This window comes from Mesoplodon bidens (genome assembly GCF_964165515.1).
Source record: "Mesoplodon bidens genome assembly, chromosome: X".
Taxonomy (NCBI): domain Eukaryota; kingdom Metazoa; phylum Chordata; class Mammalia; order Artiodactyla; family Ziphiidae; genus Mesoplodon; species Mesoplodon bidens.
The window spans coordinates 141,563,392-141,583,174 of NC_138163.1; the positions used below are offsets into that span (position 1 = coordinate 141,563,392).

At 50.3% G+C, this 19,783-nt stretch overlaps 1 long non-coding RNA gene across 1 annotated transcript in view; it reads left to right on the forward strand.

Annotated features, from left to right (window-relative positions):
* Positions 1-1,695: 1,695 nt before the first annotated feature.
* The window catches only part of LOC308609130, a 97,544-nt gene continuing 79,456 nt past the window's right edge, over positions 1,696-19,783 (forward strand). The window contains exons 1-3 of the long non-coding RNA XR_014014271.1: positions 1,696-2,075; positions 3,320-3,682; positions 4,114-5,520. This is a non-coding gene — a long non-coding RNA (uncharacterized lncRNA). The remainder of the gene's footprint in view (positions 2,076-3,319; positions 3,683-4,113; positions 5,521-19,783) is intronic.

Sequence of the window (19,783 nt, forward strand, 5' to 3'; positions counted from 1 at the left end):
GCAGGCGGTGTTCTTGTTTAGCACGGAGGCGCCGAGGACCCTGGGGTAGAAACATCCAGGTGAAACAAACACTTTCAAGGGAGCCTGGGACTGTTGGCCGCTGGTGGCTTTGAGGGTGTCCTGTGTCCCCTGTTGTCTCACACGCAGTTTGTGCCAGAGATGCGGCTCTGATTTGTGGGTCCTGGAAAGGGAGAGACGTGAGCCTTCCTTAGTCTGTTGATCAAGGGTCATGTGACCACCCTAACCCTCTGCCCTACCATCTTTAGGGGGACCAGGTCCTAGGGGTTTCCTGCAGCCGTTAGGGTACCTATCAGGGCTCTCACCCCGTGACTCATGGAAAGGCCCTCAACAGAGGGGTAGGGAATTCTGTAGGACACGGGGTAAGAAAGGGGGCCTGGACACCTGTCACCATGGGGTCTGTAGGACGGGGATGGGGCCTGGACACCAGTCATCATGGAGATCTGTAGGATGGGACCAGGACACCTGTCACCATGGCATCTGTAGGACGGGGATGGGGCCTGGACACCTGTCACCAAGGGGTCTGTAGGATGGGGATGGGGCCTGGACACCAGTCACCATGGAGATCTGTAGGATGGGACCAGGACACCTGTCACCATGGCATCTGTAGGACGGGGATGGGGCCTGGACACCTGTCACCAAGGGGTCTGTAGGATGGGGATGGGGCCTGGACACCTGTCACCGTGGGGTCTGTAGGACGAGAATGGGGCCTGGACACCAGTCACCATGGAGATCTGTAGGACGGGACCAGGACACCTGTCACCGTGGGGTCTGTAGGATGGGGATGGGGCCTGGACACCTGTCACCAAGGGGTCTGTAGGACGGGAATGGGGCCTGGACACCTGTCACCGTGGGGTCTGTAGGACGGGAATGGGGCCTGGACACCAGTCACCATGGAGATCTGTAGGATGGGACCAGGACACCTGTCACCATGGCATCTGTAGGACGGGGATGGGGCCTGGATACTTGTCACCAAGGCGTCTGTAGGATGGGAACGGGGCCTGGACACCTGTTACCATGAGGTCTGTGGGACAGGGATGGGGCCTGGACACCTGTCACCATGGGATCTGTAGGATGGGGATGGGGCCTGGACACCTGTCACCATGGGGTCTGTAGGACGGGGCCTGGACACCTGTCACCATGGGATCTGTAGGATGGGGCCTGGACACCTGTCACCGTGGGGTCTGTGGGATGAGGATGGGGCCTGGACACCTGTCACCAAGGCGTCTGTAGGACGGGAATGGGACCTGGACACCTGTCACCATGGGGTCTGTAGGACGGGGCCTGGACACCTGTCACCGTGGGGTCTGTGGGATGAGGATGGGGCCTGGACACCTGTCACCAAGGCGTCTGTAGGACGGGAATGGGACCTGGACACCTGTCACCATGGGGTCTGTAGGACGGGGCCTGGACACCTGTCACCGTGGGGTCTGTAGGACGGGGCCTGGACACCTGTCACTGTGGGGTCTGTAGGATGGGAATGGGACCTGGACACCTGTCACCATGGGGTCTGTAGGATGGGGCCTGGACACCTGTCACTGTGGGGTCTGTAGGATGGGAATGGGACCTGGACACCTGTCACCATGGGGTCTGTAGGATGGGGCCTGGACACCTGTCACTGTGGGGTCTGTAGGATGGGGATGAGGACAGGGCCTGGACTTAACCAATCATGGGATTCAGCTGCACAAGGTTTGCAGGTCTTCACATTCCCCCACCATTTTTTAGGGCCTTAGTCAAAGAGTGGCAGCTTTGCTGCCCACTTACCCTTCAGTGGTCATGTGAAGCCTCTCTTCTGGTGTCTGCTGCTTCATTTCATCGTATGTTAATACAGGCATGTTTCTCTCCTGGAGATGTGTGCAGGGCTTGGATTATACTTCAAACCACAATACTAATATAATAATAATAATCATGTCGAATGCCCAGTGCTTCCCTGGATGTGGGTGCCCATCGCGGTCTGTCAGGCTCTTCCTGAACTAGTTTCATCATGGACCTTCCAGGGTCTGCAGATGCCTCATCTTTCAGCAGCGTGACGGCCACCCTCTATGCCTTGGAAACAGGTCAGTGGTGGGACCATCCTGGTTTCATCCAGTTCCCTCTGTAGTGGCTTGAATGGTGGATCCTCAAGAGATATGTCCACATCCTAACCCCTGAAACCTGCAAATGTGTTGCTATTGGGAAAAGAATCATTGCAGATGTCATTAAGGTCTTAAGATGAGGACACCATCCTGGCTTATCCAGGTAGGGCTAATGTACTCACAAGGTTGCTTATTGGAAACAGGGAGAGGGAGAACTGATTACAGAAGAGGGAGGGGGTCATGTGACCACAGAGTCAGAGATGGGAGGGATGCGGCCACAAGTCCAGGGATGCCTGGAGCCCCCAGAAGCTGGAAGAGGCAGGAAGGACCCTCCCCTGGAGCCTCTTCAGGGAGCTCAGCCCTGCATCTTCAGACTGAGAGAGAATAAATTTCAGTTGCTTTAAGATACCAACACCTTGATGGTAATTTGTTACAAGAAACTGATACAGTTGTTGACACATGTGAACATCTCTAGCAGCTTAGTGGACCTTTGCCTGGGCATCCGGGCCCGTCCTGCTTCACCCACTAGTCAGGCAAGGAAGGCTCAATCCTCTCTCTGAGAATGGCTCTTGGGTTCTCAAATTCCAGCATGGAGAGATCAGACATTTAGAATGCTAGCAAAAGGACTCTGTGTTTCCTGCCAGGCTGCACCCTGAATTTCAAGACCGGGGACCACTGGTCAGCTAACCATGCATTCCCTCAATTGACAAAATCCCACTGAGGCCCCAAACCTGATGTCAGCCCCCAGCACTTTCATGTGTTGGAATAACAGCCAGCAGCTCTTCCAGAGTGGGGTTCACACTACACTAGATAGATAGATAGATAGATAGATAGATAGATAGATAGGGTTTCCGGGTCAGCAAACTTTTTATATATAGGATCAGTTAATAAATATCTTCATATTTTAGGGGTTTATGATCTATTACAACTACTCAACTCTTCCATATTGACACACAAGCATCTACACACACTACGCTAATGTGTGGCTGTGTCCTAATAAACCTTTATTTACAAAAAAGGGGGGAGGTCAGATTTATCCGAGGCCCATACTTTGTTGACCTAGGGTTTTGACCCCTGTGTGCCACTTTGAGAACTGTAAGTCCTGTCATATGGGTGGGCATTTAGCCTCAGAAAGACTCGGTGTCTCACCCAGTTTCAAGTTCCTGCTGGCACTTAGGTGGGAACCTCAGGGGTGTCTAACCCCGGAGACCATGTTTTCCTTACAGATGAACAAGATGTTATAAATTCTGTGTCGTGCAACCAGGAGACATTGGTGTAAAAGGACAGGAGACCAGGACGTGTACGTTTGAGGTCCTCACCTCCTCGCCTGCATCCTGCTGTGGTTGGCAGAGCTGAGACCCCAGCGTGTGGGACTTTTCATGTGGTGGCCTGAGAGGAACACACCAGGGCCCCTTCTGCAGGTGCACAGACTCTGCAGGATGTCCGCTCGGATAAGGAACATCCTGACACCCTTCCTGGGAGAACCATAGGGTGACAAGGAGGCTCCCAGGGACCAAGGACCAGCACAAGGAAGACAGATGCCAGAGGGTCAGAGATTCCTGACCGCCTTCATCGCAGTTGCAGGAGAGGTAATGATTACGGTGTGAACCCACAAGGCGATTTGTGGGTCCTGGTGGCCTGGGGCTCAGATCACCGTGTGAAGGTGGGGGCACGTGGTCTGAGTGGAAGACCCTGCTTATTCAAACAGCTCACTATTATGTGGTGTATAAGAGTGTCCTGGGAGGCTGTAACACAGGACCACAAACTAGGAGTCTGAAAAGAGCAGAAATTCATCCAGCCCCAGGTCCTGGAGTCCAGATGTCTGAGGTCAAGGTGTCCCAGGGCTGTGCTCCCTCCAGAGGCCCCAGGGGAGGGTCCTTTCTGCCTCTTCCAGCTTCTGGGGGCTCCAGGGGTCCCTGGGCTTGTGGCCACCTCCCTCCCATCTCTGCCTGTGTCTTCTGTGGCTGTGTCTGTGTCTCTTCTCTTCTGTCTCTTATAAGGACCCTGTCCTTGGATTTAGGGCCACCGTCATCCAAGAGGACCTCATCTCAGACCCTTTACTTCCATCCGGATAATCAAGAATGATCTCTTCATCTCAAGATCCTTCATTAGTTACATATGCCAACCCTTTTGCCAACAAAGTCATATCCACAGGTAACAGGGTTTAGGACCTGGTCATATCTTTTTGGTAGAAAATACTGAATCCACTTCATGGTACATGAACTGGATACTTGGAAACTCAGGAAACATCCATTCCTTTTCTGGTGACCTGGAAAACCATGGAGGTCACAGCTTCTTCTATATGTACCCAAGGCCGCTTTCCTGGGCGAGTGACCCATGTTGCTACACAGGACCCTGGGCTCATAAGGACGCCTATTGGCTTAATGCCCTATGACCGCCATCTTGAAATTCTTAATGAAGTGTGAACAAGGACCCACATTTTCATTTTGCCCTGGAACTGCAAATGTGATAGCCCTCTTTGCTCACATTCCTTCCAACCTCAAGAAAGAGGAGCAAGTCTGCACCCAATAAGGACACCCCCACCTGCAGCACACCCTCCATCCAGCCACTGATGTGCTCAAGCCTACCTTGCATGGGTGGTGAAGACCTCTCCCCAAGATCCAGTAAGGCTAGTGGGTTTTGGCTGCACACTGGGGGAGCCTCTGAAATCCACTAATGCTCAGCTCCACCATCAAGAGAATCCCCAAGTTTGTTCATCTGGGCACCGGCATTTATTAGACCTCCTCAAGCCGTCCTCTTGTTCAGGCAAGTTTGAGACCCTCTGGGCCAGGCAAATGCAGATTGAAGCTTCCAGCCCTGGGCGCCAGCCCCTTCCAGAACTGCTCAGATGTTCTGCTAAGCCCTACAGCCCTGACTGATGTGTTTCAGAACTAGAATTACTTTGTATGTTAAAACAAAGATGGAGACATGCCTCGTCTCATATTTCCGGACAGCCAGGATGATGTGCTGTAAAGCAGGATCTTGACTTCCAGGAAGATCCCAACCTTGGAGCATTTGCACATCACTAGACAGCCCTTTACGGCTCGAGGTCATAGTACACAAGGGCCAGCTACTTTTAGCAGCATCACACAGTTGTTTCCCAAGTACAGACTCAGGATGAGGAGGCAGGGTGAGTCCTGGCCAGTCCGACATCCTCTGTCACTTTGAGAACAAGCTTGCTGGCCCCTGAAAGATGCTGCAGTCCCTGGGCGAAGATAGGCTCTGAGAGCAATTTGGACTGTGTGGGACCCTGGCCTCACAGGGCCCCTCCTCTTTGCATGACTGGCCTTATGTCACTCGTCCATCAGGGGAGAGAGAGGACACAGTTCTGGAGAAGTTACCATGTTCCCTCGACACCTGATTGTGGAACATTCCTCAGACCTCAGAGACACTTCCCAGCAGCTGGAGAAGTCTCGTGGACCACTGGGTGAGTAAGGCCATGTCCACGGCATGGTGGGCACTGGGGATCCTGGGTTTACACCTGTCGCTGTCGTTCGGGGAGCCCGGGAAGGGGGCTCTGTGCATACACACCAGGATGGATGACCTTCCATCCCTGGGCAAGTCTTGATTCAATAATTGGACCCGTGGTGCATGTATTTCTCAGTCCTCTCCATGTAGCATCAATGAGTTTTGTTCGACAGTGGGAACAACCACCTCATCCATCCATCCATCCATCCATCCATCCATCCATCCATCCATCCACCCACCCACCCATCCATCCATCCACCCACCCACCCACCCACCCACCCATCCATCCATCCACCCACCCACCCACCCACCCACCCATCCATCCACCCATGCATCCATGCATCCATGCATCCATCCATTCATTCATTCGGCAATGATGTGTTGAGTAGGGTTACCCAGCCAAGCTCTGAGCAAACATTGGATGGAGCTCAAAGTTGAGTGACACAGAGCTCTTGTCCTAAAGGAGCTTGCTCTCTAGGGTGGGATTAGGACTCAAAGATATCAGGTCCTAATGCCTAGAAACTGGGGATGGTACCAGATGTGATAAGAGGCACTTTTGATGGGAAAGAGTGGGCTCTACAAAGGCGGGTCTGTGTCCGATATGACCCAGTTGAAGTTTCCTCCGTCTCGACTCCCACTGGATTTTGATGTCTGTATCGAAAATACCTTTGGTGTCTGTATCGAAAATACCTCTCATCTTCGGTATTAGGAAATGCAACCATAGAAGGTGCACTGGGCTCCCTCCAAGTCTGGACAGGTTGGGAGGCTGATGAGGAGCTTCTCAGGTGGCCCACGGGTCCAGGAGGTAGCACCATGCCCATTTCCCATGTGGGCTCTTCCTTGGGAAGTGTCAAGTCTCGCATTTGTTAAGCACCCTCGTTAAGCCTTTTGGTCTCTGTGTTTCCGACTCTTCATCCATCAAATAATGCTCCTAACATGTGCCCTGTCTACAACTGGGTTTGCTGAGTGGACAGCAAGACGGTATGCGTTCTGTTTGAAGGATTTGGAGTTGTGCTTTCTGTCGTCTGGGTACCAGTATCCTAGGGGTTGGATCTAAATCCGTAGCTTGTTTACCGACGGCCACAAAAACACAAACACGATCCCAGACTTATGGACATCTTGGGTTTCTACATGTGTGATGGGGGAGCATCTGTACATAGTAAAAAGCTTGAGAATTTTCCAGTCTCTGGGGCTCTGTTCAATGAAGCATTTTCTGAAATTCACAAACTTTTAGCGATCTTTGCATTGATTGCTAGCTTAGAACTTCTGGTGATATTGACTACATCTGTTTCTTCCCTCTTTTCCCTTCATTCTTTGCCTTCATTCTGGGATGTCATGTTGAGCTTCCTGAGTTGATGCCTGCCCTTTATTTTTTACTTTTCATATTTCTGGTCGCAGGGTCCTCATTTTTGTCTGTCACTTGGGCTGTATCTCATAGATACATAGTTCAGTCCTTATTTTCATGGTTCCTCTTTACCCCATGGGTTACTTCAATGGGTATTTAAAAATCCCCAAGTATATAGAATTAAAAATAATCATTTTACTGTCATGGGTCCAGGAATGCATTAAAAAGTACGTCTGTTCTAATTCACCCAGAACCTACTTGTTTTGTCCTTCAAAGACCCTGCAGGACTTCTGGTCTACCGTGGTACCAGATGTGTGGATACAATAAAACATTTTCAGTTAAAATATCCTGGAAAGGAAAAAAACAGCATGGGAGCTAAGAGGAACACTTTTTTAAGGGAGGAATATTTAGTTTTCTGGCTTTATTGAGGTATCACTGACAAATAGAAATTGTATCTGTTTAAGGTGGACAACATGATGTTCTGATTTGCAGCAACAGTGTGAAATGTCTATTGCCAACTGCATAATTTTGTCAAACAATTTACCCTCCAGGATCCCAGTGTCCCATTCTGTTCAATGGGTCCTTTATGGTGATAAGACTCAAATAAGAGGATGGATCTAAAAGTGTTTTAGGGCTGCAAATACATTTCCTATATGAGTCACGTCGCCGTTGTGGGTTTGGTGCAAATCACGTGGACCTAATGATCTGGACTGCTTTCCTGATATCCTGGTGCTTCTAAATAGTGGCTGCTTTCTCCGGGGTACAGATAAAGGTGGGGAGGGGCACCCTGAGTGGACCTCGCACTAGCATTTGGCAGGAGGAAGCCAGCGTGTTAGATTTCTTACAAGGCACAGGACAGGGTACCCAGTGTCAGATGTTCTCACACCCCACATGACTTCCTCACATCTGGCCAGATGTTCACATAGGGGAAACCCTGTTTATAATTAACCCCAGCCTAGAACTCATGGCTGTTCACACATCAGTGTAAGAGATTGAACTTCCAGGCAAGCAACCATTGCATTCATAGAGAAAAGATTATCCTTGGCTTGAATGTTCACCATATGGGGAAAGCACAGGGCAGATGGCAGCTTGTGGCATTTGAGTTACCAGTTCTCTAGGCCTGGGGCAGCCGGCACCTTCTTGGGGATCCAAGATATGAGGATATCCCCTTACTGCTTCACCCTCTCCAGGGTGGGGGGGAGGTCCAAGCACTGATATGTTCAAATGGGTATCACTTTATGGTCATTTGTGTTATGTGGACATCATGTGGCTCTTATTACATTTGTCTGTAGGTATCTGTGATTTTGTTTTAGGAAAGTAAAGGGACATTAAAAATGGGTTAACCTACATCCCCGGGTTGGAATATTATTTGGCCATGAAAAAGGAATGAAGTATTGATACATGGTATATTGTGGGTGAACACTGGAAACATCCTAAGTGAAAGAATCCAGGCACAAAAGGCTACATCGTATATGAGTCCATTTCTACAAAATATCCGCAATAGTAAAATCCAGAGAGACACAAAGTGGCTTAGTGTTTGCTAGGGGCTGGGAGCAGTGACTGCTCATGGGGACAGGTCTCCTTTTGGGGAGATGAGAAGGTTCTGGAACCAGATAGAGGTGGTGGTTGCACAATATTGTGAATGTGCACAGTGTCCCTGAATTGTCCAGTTTCAGTGTTTCATTGGATGTTATGTGAATCTCACCTCCATACAATTAAATATTTGCTACGAAGCAGATACAAAGCACCTCCCAGCAAGGCTGTGTTTTCTTCTCAGCCCCACACGCTGGGCATTCACGTACGGTGCTTTGAACCGGACCAAACTGATCAATGGAGCAGAAGCAATCTGGCCTGACCCTCCACTTCCATTTTTCCTTTGCACCAGGATTGCATAAGGAATTCTCCCCTTGGGATAGCTTTCCTGAGCCGGGATTCCCAAGAGGGCAAGAAGAGCATTTTTCCAGGGATGTCGACCCCGGTGATGGTAGGGTTGACATAGTGTGATGCTGGGGGTTCTGACAGACCTCGCATATCATCCTCGGTTTCCACGCACAGGAGTTACGCCCAGCTCCTGTCCACCTAAGCTAACTGCTTGATGCCGGGGCGGGGGACACCCCCGTGGTGGGCTGCTTGGGTATTATACGCTATCGGATAGCCCTCAAGTTAATTTGTTTCTTGCTTCAATCAAATCAACGATAACTAATACAGGTGTTCGTTTCCTTTTCAAAAAGATTGGGAAATAAGACAGGAGATGTGGGGCTTCCATTTGGAAAGTTCCTACTTTATGCCAGGATATTTCCAAAATTGGGAGATTAGGTTTGACATAAATACATCACCATGTGTAAAATAGATAGCCAGTGGGAACCTTCCGTATAGCACAGGGAGCTCAGCGCGATGCTCTGTGATGACCTAGGTGGGTGGGATGGGGGGTGGTGGTGGAAGGTCCAAGAGGGAGGGGATATAGGTATACATATAGCTGATGCACTTCATTGTACAGCAGAAACTAACACAACATTGTAAAGCAACTCTACTTCCCCCCCCCGCAAAAAAACCTTCCAATATCATCTTATTTAACCGTCTATGCATCCTGCAAACAAGGTGTCCCTCCCTTGGGCTCCCAGGCCCCCATCCACTGGACCGTATGGACGATATTTCCATGCCTCAGACGTTCCGACACTTGATGCTTTGAATGAAACTTTCAAGACACGCTCCGGGCAAGCATGTCTTGTCCATGAAGTCCTGTAGTGTAGCAGGTCAAACCCTTCACTTCCAGGTAGAACCAAGGCTCTAGGAAGCAAAACACAGCTCCCCTCTGTCTTCGAGGTCATAGCTTGCCTTTGAAGGAGGCTGAAGGTCATCCTTTCACATTGAGAATGTGCAACTTCCGGTCCAAAGCAGACCTTCCCTCCCTAGCCACTGGACCAGCCTCCCAGCCACTGGGGCCATAGATCTGCATATCAATGGCTGTTGGCAACTTCACTGTGTATTTTAGTTATTTGACCTTCAGACGTCCTTGGCAAAGGCAAGCAGCCTTTAATTCTCACTTGTAGCAGGAGCCCCTCTTCCTTTAAAAACTCCACCTCCCTATGTCTGAAGGGCAAGGAGGCGGAAAAATAACAAGAGTTTCAGCAACCTTCAAAATAGAAAGAAATAGACCCCACTGGGTTCCATCATTTTCTGCCCGTCTTTGAAATTCTCTCCGTGGAAGGTTTTATAAGTACCAAAGCGGAATGAAATATGACAGTCGATTTCCTAGGATTGGAAGGACCTCAGAGGCCATGCATAAATGATGGTGCACCCTTCCCGGGGCTGCAGGGAGCTATAAAACAGTCCAAAATGATTCAGGGACCTCCGAAGGCACAGGATTTGCTTTCGGGATGTGCCCTGGGTATTAGGAAAAAATGGCACCTGGTTAAGTTAGAGACGCAAAATTATATCCTGCGGAAAATGACCGAAAGCATCGCCAGGCAGTGCAAGTGGCAACCCTCTGCTTGGAAAATGATGGATGGAGCCCCGATGTGTCAAACCAGAGAATGCACGTGTCTTAGAAGTTTGTAAGGGAGGGAGGTCAGGACACAGCCAGGAAACTGGACCAAGTGGCCAGACGCCTGCACCTTGGGTTTTCTCACAATTTGATTCATGAATATGAGTGTGTATATATATATGTGTGTATGTGTGTATATAAATATATATATTTACATAATTTATAAGGGGTGATGTTATTGGCTACCCCAGGTATTCTCCACCTGGGCACGGTGGACATTTGAGGCTGGACTACTCTGATGTGGGCGTCCTGGGCACTGGGGGCTGTGGAGCAGCATCCCTGGTCTCCACCCAACACATTCCAGAAGCACCTCACAGTCGTGACACCCCAAAATGTCCGTAGGCATTGCTAGTGTCCACTGGGGGTCGGGGTTACTCCCTTTGGGGAACCCCTGGGTCATTCCAAAGACTAAACCTTTCAAAGCTATGTACACTAGATTTTAGAATTGCAGAGCTGGAATGCACATTAAAATTCCAAGTGAGTTACCAGTCTGTTCCAGACCAAATTATAAAACCACAACAGCAACGAAAAAGCTGCTGAGATTCCCCCCACCCACACCCCAGCTGGTGAGCACTGCTGTTTTCTTTTCCGAGGGGAGGTGTCCCAGGCTCCCCCTCTCAGAGCACTTAAGGGTCTGGGATGCCAAGGAGAAGCTGGCGGGCGTGCATCCCAGCCCATCCCTCCCACCCCCACCTGACAGCCCGGACGCTCGAACCAGGTGCACTGCCCTGAGATGCAGCCTCCACATCTGGAGCTGATATCCTGCCCAACCCCACGGATGGTGATTAGGGATGTAAGCAGATCCAGCAAGGATCCTGGCAGCACCAAGTGGCTATGACACGCTTGGCCTTTCTGGAATCGCGATTTCTCGGTACCATTTGCAGCGCAGCTCTGGATCCTTGTCAGGGGGAGAGAGAGAGAGAGAGACACACTGAGTGTTTCATGTACCGTCTTAACCATTTTTAAGTGCACAGTTCAGTGGCATTAACTACATTCACAATGTACTTGATGTACCATCCTCACCATCCATCTCCAGAAGCATTTCATCTTCCCAAATGGAATCCTTGTCCCCATTAAACATTCACTCCCCATCCCCCTCCCCAGCCCCTGGCCCCGGCCATCCTACTTTCTGTCGCTATGGAATCGGACTCCTAGGGATCTCATAGGACTGGAATCCTACAGGATTTGTCCTTTTATATCTGGCTTCTCTCACTGAGCATCCTGTGTTCAAGGTCCATCCATGTGGTAGCCTGTGTCAGAGCTTCACACATTTTCATGGCTGAGTCATTTTCCACTGTGTGGATGGACCCCATGCTGTGTATCCGTCCATCCATCCACAGACACTTGGGTTGTTTCCACCTCTTAGCTATTGTGAATAACACTGCTGTGAACGTGGGTTCGCAAATACCTCTTTGGGTCCCTGCTTTTACTTCTTTTGGGTAAATACCCAGATGTGGAATTGTGGGATCATAGGGTAATTCCATTTTCCAGTGTTTCAACACATAGAGCTCTTTTAAACATTTTTACATGTGATAAAACATTCACTCGTTTTTGCAGTACAGTCATGTGAGTTTTAACTCATGTACAGATTCGTGGAACCACCACCCCTGATGGGATTCAGAACGTTTCCATCACCTCAGAGTATTCGCTCGTCCTGGCTCTCTATTCACAGGCAAACCCTCCCTCCAGCCCTCATCCCTGGCGACCACTGGCCTGTGTTCTTTCCCTATATTTGACTTTTCCAGAAAGTCGTATAAGTGACATCCTGCAGTACTGAGCCCTCTGAAAGTGGCTTCCTTCACTCAGCAATATGCATTTTGCTGAGTTGTCACAAGGAACCATGGCCCGTTCCTTTTAATCACCGAGGGATATTCCATTGTAGGCACACATTGTATGTCGTTCATCCTTTCCCCACTGAAGGACAGCCAAGTGGTTTCCATTCGTGGGTGATTTGTGCAGAATGCTGCTACCAACATTCCTGTACAGGTTTTTGCGTGAACGCACGTTTTTATTTCTCTTGGATAAACATCTGTGAGTAGGATCAGTGGGTTATATGCTAAGAATATGCTAACTTTATAAGAAACGGCCAAACTGTTTTCCGGAGAGGTGGTGCCATTGTGCATCCCTGCCAGCATCATGTGGGAATTCTAGCCACCCCACATCCTCAGCAGCGTTTGGTATTATCAGTATGTTTAGGTTAGCAATTTGAATAGGTGTATCGTGACATCATAGTGTGGTCTGAATGTAAATCTTTTACAGGATGTAGAGGCTTATGATGAATATTTTTTCAGTGATTTTTTTCATAAGTCAACACGATGCTCAGTGAGAGAAACCAGACACAGGACACACGGTGTGTGATTCCATTTATAGGAAATGTCCAGAACAGGCAAATTCACAGACAGAAAGTGGACTTGGTGCCAGGGTCTGGGGAGGGGGATAGGGAGTGTGACTGCTCATGGGGTTGGGGTCTCCTTTGGTGAGATGAGAATGTTCTGAAACTAGATGGAGGTGATGGTTACACAACATTATACACGTACTAAACGCCACCAAATCTTTCACTTTAAAATGGTTACTTTTATATAATATGAATTTCACGTCCGTTAAAAAAATCACGAGGTAATTTTTTTTTACGACTTTAACCTAATGCAAAGGAAAAAAAGAAGCCCATTGTTAATGAAACATTACCTGGAGACTGTTCCTAGAATCTTTTCATCTGTGAAATTCTGCAGAGGTGAATATGGTCCCATCTGGACCATCAAAGGAGGAGGGAGCCGGTGTCACCATCAGAGGTCACCCAGCATCTGGATGTCCCTCATGTTTGGGGAACATTTTCGGTCTCACGGGCAGAGTCTGTCTCCTACCAGGCACGTGGCAAAGGCAGAATTGTCCCTTCTTTGTCCTTCTCCTGCCCCTGGGATAGGCCAGGTGAACCTGCTCCATCAGTCACACAGTTGCCGGGGAGAATTATGCAAACCTGGTGAGGCAGGATTAGGGTAGATGGTCCTGAATCAGCTCTCAACATGGCAGTGGTGTGGTCCTTCCAGGCAGCAGGAGGATGGGTTCAGAGCAGCATCCAGGCATCTCCAGTGTGAAGGCAGGGTTGGCTGGGGCAGCCAAGCTGGCCTCTCCACCCAGGACCTGGGGCATGATGTTGCTTGGGCCCTGCCTTTTCTCTGGTCCAGCAGTATCCTGGACATTCTCCAAGCTGCCCATCACCTTTCCTTCTAAGACAGTTCAGTAGTGTGTGGACCTGATTCTGAGGTGCAGACAAGGAGATGCATCACAGCCTACATCACAGACCCAGCATCTCCCAGAGAGGGTCATCCACTCTTAGCCAAGTCCCAGAAGGGTCGTTCACGGCATCCCGGTGCAGCCACCATATCACCTGTTGACACCTTCTGATACTTCTTTTCTGTAACCAGATGGGAAGTGAGATGGTCAGGCACATTGTTATCAGACCAAACTTGGGTCCGGTCACCCACGTGCAGCAAAGCCAATGTACTGACCCTGGGTTGTGGTGAAAGAACGTACAGTGTTTATTGCGGGCACCAAGCAAGGAGTCCAGGCAGCTAGTGCTTAAAAGGCCTGAACTCCTCGGTGGCTTTCAGGGGAGGGCTTTTAAAGACAGGGTGAGAGAGGGGGGTGGCGGGTGTGTGATCAGCTGGTGGACATTCTTCTGATTGGCTGGCAGAGAGGTCATCGGGGGTCCACATCATCAACCTTCTGGTTCTGACTGGTCTGGGGTCTCCATTGCTGGTGGGCAGCATGTAGGTAACTTCTCCCACCTGCTGGGGTTTCAGTATCTGCAAAACAGCTCACAGGACATGGCTCAGAATATGATCTATAGCCCTTGAGGAGGAACCGAGGTCCTTGACTTTGTTTAATGGCAACATCATTATTATTTAGTCACGCTTGACTGTTTCCCTTTGCTTCTGCATTTTCCCACTTCTCTGATTAAATTTGCTCTTTGGAACTCGGGGAAGGACTAAGAGGTGAAAGCTTTTCTACAAACAACAGGAAAGCAGAGGACATGGGGGGAGGGGTTTCTGTCCCAGGACGGACTCACAGGGTCCTGCTCAGTTACAACATTATTCTTAAGAATTGTACAAACCAGAGAAATGAGGCAAAAGCAATCCAGTGCCCCCTTTCAATGTCACATCTGAATGTTATCAAACCAAACCGTCTTGGAGGGGTTGCATTCGACCCTCTGCAATTGTAACCTTCTATGAATTACTCTTGGTTATGGATTAAGGACCCAGCTGTATCAGGTCACCTGGTAACTTGTAGAAGATGGGGAAGTAGTCAATGATCTACACCTCGGAGAACAGATAACCCCAACGTGGCGGGTTTACTGCCTTGTAGGACACCCACCTGCTTTGTATCTGACTTTTACATTTTAGTCCAGAATCCTGACTATATATTTACCAACCCCTCCAGCTGCTGTGGGACCAGGCTTAACACTGCACACATTCCCTCGTGAATGAGGTTTAAAAAACCCTTGATACAGACTCGCGGTGTATCTGTAGAGCAGTCGTGGTTTTACGTTTTCTGACATCGTAGCTGGACACCATCAACCATACAGGGACGAGACGTCCAGCCACTGGGTTTGCCCTGGGAGGGTCTTTCCCACATCATTCCAAAATCCACCAAACACCACTCTCTCTTTCTATGTATTTTTTCCCTTCCTGTGGTTTCCTGAATAATGGTCTCCCTAAAACATCCCCATCCTAAATCCCAGAATCCGTGAATCGGTTCCTGGATATGGCCAAAGGGACTTTGCAGGTGTGAGTAACTGAGAAAGGGTGAGGGTCCTGGGTTATCCAGGGGGAAGCAATATAATCATAAAGGTCTTGATCAGAGGGAGATGGGGGGTCGGAAAGATAGAAAGCAAGGAGGTGACAAAAGACAGATTTCAAGATGGAACCCTGCTCTTTGGAGGAAGAAGCCGGGAACCAAGGATGCAACTCCGGAAGCTGCAAGAGGCAGTGAAATGCATTCCCCCAAGTCCTGCCGACACCCTGCTTTTAGCCCTGTGAGACCCGTGTCAGACTTCTCACCCCCAGAACCGTAAGGCAGTAGACGTGTGTTGTTTTGGGGTCATGGGTTCCAGCAGCCCAGGAAGCTGATAGAAGCCCCCAGCGCTCACTGACCCTGTGTCATGCCCATCTTTGCTGAGGACGGAGAAGCAGCCGCCCGTCTCTTCTGAGCCCGACATTTCCTACGACTTCTGGAGCTTTTGCTGTCCCTTTATAAAGCCCAGCGTTGAAATCAATCCAAACACAAAAAGGCAACCGTATCCTTCCTTCACTTGGAGCCAGCAAAGTGGGCTGTCATTGCGAATTGGGCTCTTTTTTTTTTTGCCTTCTCTGTTTCTCCCTTGCTGACCTGGTCTCTCTCTCTCTCTCCCCACAATCATATCTCCTCTCTCCTCCTTGGCTGTTCATTTCTATTCCTACCCATTTAATAACAGCTACACTGTGATCTCCGCCAGTCCCTTGGAAATTAATTTAGTTACCTTCACAGGGAATTATCGCTTCTGACTTTAAAGTACCAGACGCCGGGGCAAGAATGGGGAGGGAGTTAGCCCCCAGCCAAGGGCACGGATGCTGAGCATCAGAGCTCCCTCCGGCCCCAGGGCTGTGCTGCAGACCACATTAGTAATTGATGCTCTGAGCCGGCTTCCCGGGCGGAGATGCGAGCTCCGTCCTTTGGACCATTCTGCAAGTCGTTCTGGGTCTGTGCGTTTGTCAGTGTGAAGGTTGAACTGGAGCACAAAGAAAGAAAAGAAAAAAAGAAATGCCTTCCTTGAAATAAGATAGAAGGTCAGCGTGCAGGTGTGACAGCCCCAGATAGAGGCGTGCCCCTGTGCAGGTACATCACCTTATTCTGTCTGCATTTCCTGATTTTCTGCACTGGGAGCTCTTGGATAAGGGCAGCCTGGGTGGGATGAGGAGAGACCCTCAAGGCGTCTCTCTCTGATCTTCCCCCCTCAACGCTGGAAGCAGAGGCTTCTTACATTCTGAAGTCATCAGTGAGATGAATTTTTAAATGGTGCCTTTTTGTAAAAGGTCAGGATCCTACAGGGACCCTGCTGTGTGAGACGTGACCGTGAGCCTCAGGTACCCAGGAACACACCTTCCCTAGAGGCCTGGGTGATGCTAAGGTCAGCTCTTGAGACCCAGAGGCTGATTCCGCGATGGTTCTGTGTGGAAGCCTGGATCTTGGGGGGGCTGTTCCCCAGCAGTCTGTTTCTGCATCAAAACTTCTGTCCTTTAAGATGACGGCATCTTCTAGACCTGGGTTTCTCAGCCTCAGCCCACTGACATTTGGGGCTGGGTGACCCTCGGATGTGGGGCATCCTGTGCCCTGCGGGGTGTGGAGCTGCATCCCTGGTCTCCACCCACCAGGTGCCAGGAGCACCCCTCCCCCAAGTTGTGACAGTGGGAAATGTCCCCAGACATTGTCAACTGTCTCCTGGGGGTAGAGTCTTCCCCAGTTTCTAACCATTATCACAGATAAATAGATACAGTGGCAGACTATATTTAGATAGATGGACGGATGGATGGATTAAAGAGATAATTAGGTAGATATAGATGATAGGTAGATAGATGATAGATCGACAGATGATTGATAGAAGATTTTATTAGATAATAAAGATAAGATAGAGATGGACAGATGATAGATTAGATATTGATAGATAGATGCTAGATAGTAGATGACAGATAGTAGATAGATGCTAGATAACAGGTAGATAATAGATGATAGATGTAAATACACGTAGACATGCATCTGAATGTCTACACAGACATGAACACAGAGACTGAGGACAACCAAGGAGAGACATGAAGTCTGTGAGGAACAGACACAGGTGGAGAGAGTCGATAGAGGGTCAGAGAAGGGGTGACATTGAAGCAGACCTCCCTGATGGGAGGGGGCGGGCCCTGCATCTACCTGGGGTGCCGGGCGCTCCATGCAGGGGGCAGGCAGGATGTGTGAAGCCCCTGAGACAGGGCTTGGCTTGGTGATTCCAGCAGCAAGGACGCTGTGTCTCTGGAGTGGGTGTCGTGAGGCAAAGGCCAGGAGGATGACCTCACTTGGGTTGGAAAGCTCTGTCCCTCCGTCGTCCCCAGCGCCTGAGAATTGAGGGTAACGGGGGGTATTCACCGGGGGAGGGGAGAACGGGGGACCAGAGGAAGGGCTGAGCCTCAAGAGACCGTGCGGGATGGAAGGCAGGTCTTAGGGGGAAACACAGCCGTCGGTGAATCACGCAGAACCCACCTCCTGATCACCCAGGGCACTGGGTGATGATGGGTCACCTGGGACCCTGTGTGGGCACCTTCCGACCTCCTTCAAGCTGCTGGGAGCACCGTGCACTCAGACGTGCTGGCCTCAGGCTCGCGGAGAATGCCAGCAAGGGTCCGGATGGATGATGATCCACGTCTGGCATCAGTGGATTTTCATTCTGCGCACCCCCCCGCCCAAGGACCACAGCACTTCTCAGCAAGGACGTAGCGTGATTTTCCAGCACCCAGGAAATAGCAGCAGGTGGGGGAGTGGGCAGGTCACAGCGGCTGAGAGGCTCCTGGGCAGGAGGCCACCGCAGGGTTACGGCCAGAGGGAGAAAAGGGCCAGAAAGTGAGCCCTACCCGGGAAGAGGTGGCTCGTGGTCCTAAGTGGGAAGCAAAAGCCAGGGGAGGAACCAGTGCACTGGATGGTGCAGCAGGAACCCTCAGGGTAGAGAGAAGATTGACAGCCTGGGGATAAATGGCGGCGCTTCCTCTTGGCTCTGGTGGAGCTGGTCAGAGGTCACGGCCTCCCACGGAGACGGTGGTAAGTCAGCATATCCCAAGGCTCCTTGTGAAGTTGAAAGAAGACTCTTGGGGGACTTCCCGGGCAGTCCAGTTGTTAGGACTCGGCGCTTCCACTGCAGGGGGCACTGGTTCGATCCCTGGTCCGGGAACTGAGATCCTGCACGCCGCACAGCTCGGCCAAAAAAAGGAAAAGAAAAGAAAAGAAAGAAGACTCTTGGCCTCCAACCACAGCCTGAAAACCGAGACGGCAGAAGTGGGAAGGGTGTGGCCGATTTGGAGAAAAGAAGGTAACTCTTATGGTGGATGTACTGACTTTGCAGAAGGCATCAGAGGTAGACACCTGGCCTTTACTTTATATCATGAACACCTCAAGGTGCTTCAGGGTGTGTGAGTGTATGTGCATGTGTGTGCACGTGTGCATGGGTGTATGAGTGCCTGTGCCTGTGTGCCATGCATGGATGAATTTATGTTCACGTGCATGCATGCCTGTGTGCACGTGTGCACCTGAGTGTGGATGTCTGCCCGTGCAAATGTATGTCCATGTGAGCAATGCACATGTGCATTTATATGCACATGTGTGCATGCATGAATGTGTGTGCATGAATAAATATATGTGTGCAGGTGTACGGTGCATGCATGCACTTATGCATATGTGTGTGGGGGGGTGTGCCTGAGTGTACGTGTGCAGGTGTACAATGAATGTATGTTTGCATGCCTGTGTGGGTGTGTGTGCATACATGCCGTGCATATGTGCGATTCATATGTGCACTCGTTTTTGTGCGAATGAGTGTACATGGATGTGTGGATGCCTCAGGTACATGTGTGCGTGCACGTGTGCCCTGATGCCCTTGTGTGTGCATGTACGTGTGCATTGATGCCCTTCTGTGTGCGTGCATATGTGGGTATGCGTGAGTGTACGTGTGCAGGTGTGCAATGCATGTATGTTTGCATGCCTGTGTGGGTGTGTGTGCATATGTGTGCATATGTGCGATTCATACATGCACTCATGTTTTCATGCACGTGTGGCTGCCTCAGGTACGTGTGTGCATGCACGTGTGCGTTGATGCCCTTGTGTGTGTGCATGCATGTGTGGGTATGCATGAGTGTACATGTGCAGGTGTGCAGTGCGTATATGTTTGCATGCCTGTGTGTGTGCATACGTGCCGTGCATATGTGCGATTCATACATGCACTCATGTTTTCATGCACGTGTGGATGCCTCAGGTACGTGAGTGCACGCACGTGTGCGTCGATGCCCTTGTGTGTGCGTGCCTGTGTGCTGCGACGTGAGTGGATGTGGGGAAAACAGAACTACAAGGCCTCAGACCCTGACCCCCGGAGCCGCCCCTTGGAGGAAGAGCCGATCGTGAGCCCAGATGGAGGGGCAGGGGGGGCGCACAGGGAAGGGTCAGCACCCACGTGCGGTGAAGGCCGCTTTGAAATCTGCGCGGCGAGCTGCACTCACAGAAAGAGGGAAGCACGGCTGACAGTGATCGAAGAAGTGGCGTTTGGACCCAACCAAC